Source organism: Acartia tonsa, chromosome 8 (genome assembly GCF_053477335.1).
Source record: "Acartia tonsa isolate MP-2025a chromosome 8, ASM5347733v1, whole genome shotgun sequence".
Taxonomy (NCBI): domain Eukaryota; kingdom Metazoa; phylum Arthropoda; class Copepoda; order Calanoida; family Acartiidae; genus Acartia; species Acartia tonsa.
This window is the reverse complement of record NC_137267.1, coordinates 9,640,775-9,647,090: the sequence shown is the minus strand read 5'-3', so window position 1 is coordinate 9,647,090 and position 6,316 is coordinate 9,640,775. Positions and strand designations below refer to the sequence as shown.

At 31.3% G+C, this 6,316-nt stretch overlaps 2 long non-coding RNA genes across 2 annotated transcripts; both read left to right on the top strand.

The window, feature by feature from the left end:
• The first annotated feature begins 422 nt into the window (after positions 1 to 422).
• On the top strand, positions 423 to 3,860 carry LOC145325958 (uncharacterized). Its single transcript, XR_013881684.1, has 3 exons — positions 423 to 546; positions 1,285 to 1,337; positions 3,322 to 3,860. It is a non-coding gene; the product is annotated as an uncharacterized LOC145325958 (long non-coding RNA).
• On the top strand, positions 3,856 to 5,923 carry LOC145325959 (uncharacterized). The gene is made up of 3 exons (XR_013881685.1): positions 3,856 to 3,936; positions 4,681 to 4,721; positions 5,332 to 5,923. It is a non-coding gene; the product is annotated as an uncharacterized LOC145325959 (long non-coding RNA).
• The last annotated feature ends 393 nt before the right edge of the window (positions 5,924 to 6,316 follow it).

Below are 6,316 nucleotides of genomic sequence, written 5' to 3'. Positions count from 1 at the left end.
TGGTTGTGGTACCGAGAAATAGCATTAAACTAGAGCTTGTAATAAAGTCAATTGTTTTAACTAGTGTATTATAGATATTTCCATTCAAACTTAATACTTAATAATTCATATTTATGGATAAGGTTCATTTTTTTCTGAAGCAAATGATCTCCGAATTTGCATTTTGTATTCGGTTGTTTATTTTTTTTCAAGTAAGCTTCATTTACGTCATGCCCTCCAAGTTGGACAAGAGGCGAAGCAACAGATTATTCATCCTATAAAGTAGTTAAGGTTTTTTTTGTCTGAGGCTAAAGATCTCGGATATTGCTGGTCCGAATTGGTTGTACTCTTCAAGGTTTATAAATATATTTATGCTTTCATCCTGACTTTCCCCGCACTCCACAAGGGGTTAAGGACGAAGGAACTAGTATTATATGAAAGAGGATTTAGAAAATTGTGTTAAGTGTTCAAAAAATTTCTTTCAGAGTCAATTAAAATTAAAATGGCATCAAAGTTGTTGATTCTTGCTCTGGCACTTGTCTTGGCATTTGTTCATGTTGAAGCCCAGTAAGTCTTGTAGAATAGCTACTCTACAACTTCCAGTTTTTTTTTGTTTCTTTACTTTTAATCCTCTGTTAGTACTGTAATGTATCGTGTTATACATTAAATTTAAATATTTATTGGATGAATTTTCCAAAGATAAGACTATGGTCTATAAGTTGATGTTATCCGTATTAATGCTACATAAAATTACCCCTACTGTAGATTACAATTAGTGGTTGAAATGTTTGGACACTTAATGAGCTAATGAACCAACCATTAAAAATTTAGTAAAACTCCCTCAACAATAAGAAAACGAAATCATAAAACTTTGGGGACTAATAAACAGCCAAGCGTCCCCTCCCTCCCTGTGCAGTTATTGAGTTGAATTTGTTTTTTTAGCAAAGCTACTCTATTAATCAAAATTTATTTACAAATTTGTCTTCTATTTTAACGAATTAAGGATGGGATCATACCTCGTATCTAAAACAAATAATTCAATCCCAAGGTATCTAATCTAACAAGTAGCAGAATGAGTTAAATAGTTATTTATCGCATTTTATTATAGACAGCTTTCCGCGGATATTAAAATGAAAAAAAAAATGAGATTTAAACCTGTATTACATAGCTGGTTTTAATTTTATGAATTTTATGAGTGAAAATTTGTCTTTAATACGATATTATGCATGATTTTTCTGAGAACCGGTTCTAATCCAGTGGATATTAATAGGATTCGAAGCCATATTGAAATGTATTTTCTACTAGGGAATATGTAGTTCCTGATGGTTGTACCATGGCATTTCAACAGGAAATATGGGGTAAGCAAAATTATTTTTTTTTGCAATGCAATGTTCTTGTTGTTTAGCAAATGGCTTTGTTCAGAATTCATATTTATGCAATGTTTTTAAAACATGAGAGGGAGAGGAGAGAACATACAATATTTTTAAAACACCAAAGGCAAAATTTTGACAAATAACAATGAGAAGCAAGCTTCATTTATCGTTCTTTATATAATCTCTGTATCGTTGACAAACTAACAGATCTATAATATAGATGTATTTACAGACAACTACCACCCTTTCTTTTTCAAAGACCTATTTATTTCTTCTGCTTTTTAATTATTTTCTGCTACTTGGCTGTGTTAATATAAGCGACACAATTGGTTGATTTTCAATGGCCCAATAGAAGGGTTGCACAAGGTGGTTGCGATGGGGAGATACAGTTATTAAACCCTTTCCCCATCTAGTGCTTTACTCTAATGACAAATTACTAGTTCCAAAACAATGTCGACAAAGGGACTTTTTAGAAGGTTAAGGGGGGCATGTACATCAAAGTACAAAGTTGATAACTTATACTCCCCCCCCTTCATAAAATTCCAAATACGGGGGGAGGTGAGGTATTGTATTATTGATAATATTATAACGAAAATAAAATAACAAATATATAAGTAATTCCTGTTTCGTCCCCTCAGGGCCAACAATAAAAGAATAATTCTTATATATTTTTTTTAAAGAAGTTGTATCAACTTTTTTGCTTTTTATTTAAGATAGCTAGCCGGTTCTTTTAGTAAGTAGTAGATGTAAAATTTTTCATAGAATTCAGATATGCAATCGGTTTTTTTGTAGACCTCTTATTTTTTAAGTAATTTAAGTTTTTTAAAAAAATAATTAAGTCGGTTTTAAGGTACTAAAACGCAACAAAATAAAAGAAGAAAATGGCCAGTATGAACAAAAATAGTAAGATCTTTAATTTGACACCTTACTTTTAAAATTCTGTTGAGTAATTATTGAAAAAATCTATTTTTTTAACCTCGGTTTAATAAAAACTTTAGACCTAAATATTTTCTCAAACAGACATAAAAAACATGGGTTCATATATACCTTTAGAATCAGAAAAATATTACGAATCCATTGTAAGCGAAATTGAAAAAGTTTTAAAAAAATGTAATAAAAAATAAAAAAAATAAAAAGTTTATTTTAAGAATTGTAACTACTAAACTAGCCAATCACAAATCGCGAAAATTGACGAATCGCGAAGCTTAACCTATAAAGTTAACCAATAGGATTGCCATAAAAAAAGGAGAACGTTTATACAATAGATACTACAATAAATATAGTGATATTACAGAACATGTAAAGAATGAAAAATTATGAACAAATATGCATCAGTCTGTTTATAAACTTCAAAACAATGCAGTTAAAAATGCATTATTGTTTCTTGTGTTTAAAAAATATCTGCTACATTGCATTGTCTTTTGTTTAGGTTTAGTTCAGGTTTTATTCAAGCTAACCCTTTAAAGCCGAAAATTATGATTCTTAAAATAAACTTATATTTTTTATTTTAGTTTTATAAAAGTTTTTCAATTTTGCTTAGAATGAATTCGTATGATTTTTCTCATTCTAAAAGTATATATGAACACATACTTTTTATGCCTTTGAGAGGATATTTTTAATTTCAAAGTTTTGATTAATCCGAGGTTAACAAAATAGATTTTTTCAATAATTACTCAACAGAATTTTAAAAGTAAGGTGTCAAATTAAAGATCTTACTATTTTTGTTCATACTGGCCATTTTTTTCTTTTATTTTGTTGCGTTTTAGTACCTTAAAACCGACTTAATTATTTTTTTTAAAAACTTAAATTACTTAAAAATTAAGAGGTCTACAAAAAAACCGATTGCATATCTGAATTCTATGAAAATTTTTACATCTACTACTTACTTCTTTTAATATATTTTTAAGGCTGTATATAATATAAGTCATTAAATAATTGATATTATGCTTAATCGTTTATGTAATTACAGAGGCCTTCCAGAATTGTGTGGACTACACTGAGCAGGAATTCTGGGACGAGTGCATAGAGAACTACTGGTGGACCATGGACCTGGATTGTTCTTGGGAGTGCGTCTGCTACACACTATTCTATTCTATTGATAAATGTTAAATCATGGGCCCGTGATTCAGCAAATTGATTCTATTTGGATATATTTTGGGGGTAAATTTGGGGTAAGGTAAAACCTATCTTTTGTTGTAACTAAAGGGAAGTGGATAAGAAGGGTAGAAATAATGGAAGTTGGGTTTGGGAAATTTTTACTTAGAATTGTTTGTCAGAATATTGGTCCATTGTTTCTAATCAAATTTAACCTAGGGGAGCTGAAACTATTAAAAATAAGCATATGATAATAAATCAAATACTCCTATAATTGAATGCTATTTTCTAATCAAGTACTAATTTTTAACGTTTTACCTCCCTCTGCCTTTTGAAATCTAAAAAAGAGGCAAAAATAACTTTTAAAAAAAATATTCTTAAATACAAATACTTAAAATTTTTCAGAAAACAAAATGAATAAGACACTGCTAGTCATATTTTTAGCATCATTATTATCTTTAACACGTTGTACAGAGGAAGAACCAACAACGTAAGTTTTTATATTCTTAACTTCTCTGTAAGTCTATCTCGATCGTCTTTATTTATAGGTGCCTCTAGAGGAACTTAAGGGAAGGGCGGGGAAGTATACATCCATATTGCTTTTTTAGTTTAAAAAAATATTTTTCTCAGGGTCGATTTCTTTTGCTGTACCCTCCCCCATATAGTTATGAAACTTTCCTATTTACCTATAAGAAGATTCATTGTAAAGGAGAACCATATCGATTTAGTAGTTAGCAAAATCACTCGGTACTTTTATTATAAGATTCTACACTGAAAGTATTTTAATATGATAATTCTGAGATGGATTCTTAAAAAAAATTTGCCCCACTAATCGCTTAGTGGGCCAAAATTGTTTTCGTGAAAAATCCTCCAATATCACATAAAAAATCTACAAAAATTAAATAAAATCTTATGTTCATAACCCTTCTATGATTTTGTTTATTTTTTTTTGTAGATTTTTAATGTGATTTTGGTGGATTTATCACGAAAACAATTTTGCCCCATTAAGCGATTAGTGGGGCAAACTTTTTTTAAGAATCCACCTCTGGTCTGTTTGTCTGTCAAGTCATTACGTTCAATAGTAGCAAAGCTGTTTGAAATTATATAAGTTAAGCTTAAAGACATACAAAAATAGAGAGAGAGAGAAAGAAGAGGTATAAAAAATCAGACAGATGGACATAGAGTAGCTTGTTACTAAAAAGGCCTTAAAATATTTTTTTTGATCTTTTTTCAGAGAACCAAGTTGCAGCGATGATTGTACATATGCAGTATGGGGTAGGTTTACTTTACTTTTTTAGTAGCAAAGCAACTCTATAATTCACTTTGGCCGTACGTCCGTAATGCTTGGGGGTCGGGTGGGGATGAAATTTTCTCTGCTGGTATTAATATAGACAGCTGGAATTTTTGGTAAATATTCTCTGCACAAACTAGCATCCAGTTTATCTCTGCAAATTTCCTATACCAATGAGCATATAGTATGTAATTTATTTTTTCATTTGGACAGGCAGACATATAATATATTTATTTGTAAATAAAGGTTTCGTGATTTTAATATGTCATTTCTCTATTTCGTCCCTTTCTTTTTCTATTACAACTGAAAATTTGATATAAAACTCACTTTTCTTAGTCCGTTTGTCTATCCATTTTTTGTTTGGGATTCGCGCTACTTATAGATATTGTCAAATGTCTATTTATCTTTATATTTTCTGTTTATGTATCTTTATAAAGGGTGTAAAAAAATTCAATCAGTTTTGGTCAAAAACTAACATACAATTATTCAATTCAAGCACAAGCATTGAAAACAATATTGAACTTTAAATCTACTAAAGCACTAAAGCTCGAGACCTAGCCCTTGTGGATATTGTTTTTTTAACACTTTTTATAGAAGCGTGGTATACTTGCGGGCAGCTGGATGCCTCCCAATGGAACGAATGCCTGGAGTACTACCTGTGGGCCTGGGGTACAGACTGTACCTGGGAGTGTGTCTGCTATACACTTGGATACATACTTCCTAACTGCGGTTAGCAAGACGTTTTATAAGTTTAGTTAATGTAAATTTTTGCACTTTTTACAACATTTTTTTAGTGATGGCAATTCATCAAATTTTTGGGCCGGATTCGGATTCCGGATTCTTGAAAGAATCCGTCAAAAAAAGTGGCGGATTCCGAATTCTTATTTTTGTCGGTTCGGATTCTAGCAGTATTTCAAAAGGCTTTTAAAAAAAATAAATGAAGCATAAAAAGCGTTGAAATGAAAATAAATATATTTGGATGTCATGTGACTACTGTATAGCCAATTAGAGGGCTTAGTTGACGGTGAGTGGATTACAGTTCATCACGTGATCGTTGGCTGTCCAATCTGAGCTTTTGGATTCAACAGCTCATCATGTGATTGTTGGCTAGACAATGAGAGCTCTGCGTTACAAGCTGATCTCTCAACTTTGTGGTTTATGTGGGAAGAGATGGGGGATGGGAAGGGGATGGGAAGGGGATAGTGGTGGTGTGTGTGTGTGTGTGTGTGTGTGTGTGGGGGGGGGTGATCTTTGCCTTCAAAAAGAGGGAGTTGACAGAAAAAACTCAAGACACTAATTTTAGCCTACCAATTAAGAATCCGGAATCCGCTATTAAAAAACGGATTCCGGATCCGGATTCCAAAATTGGGAGGATTCCGGATCCGGATGGCCAACCCTAATATTTTTATTTACATAAAACAAGATATTGTTTTTGGTATATCATTAAAAACAAGAATAAAATAGCTAAATAAATAGCTATGGGGACAACTAATTAAAGGAATTCCTAACTCCTATAGGTTAGCCTAGAAAATGTAGTATTTGTCCAAGTAAAACAATAGTTATTTCTCACATCGTATTA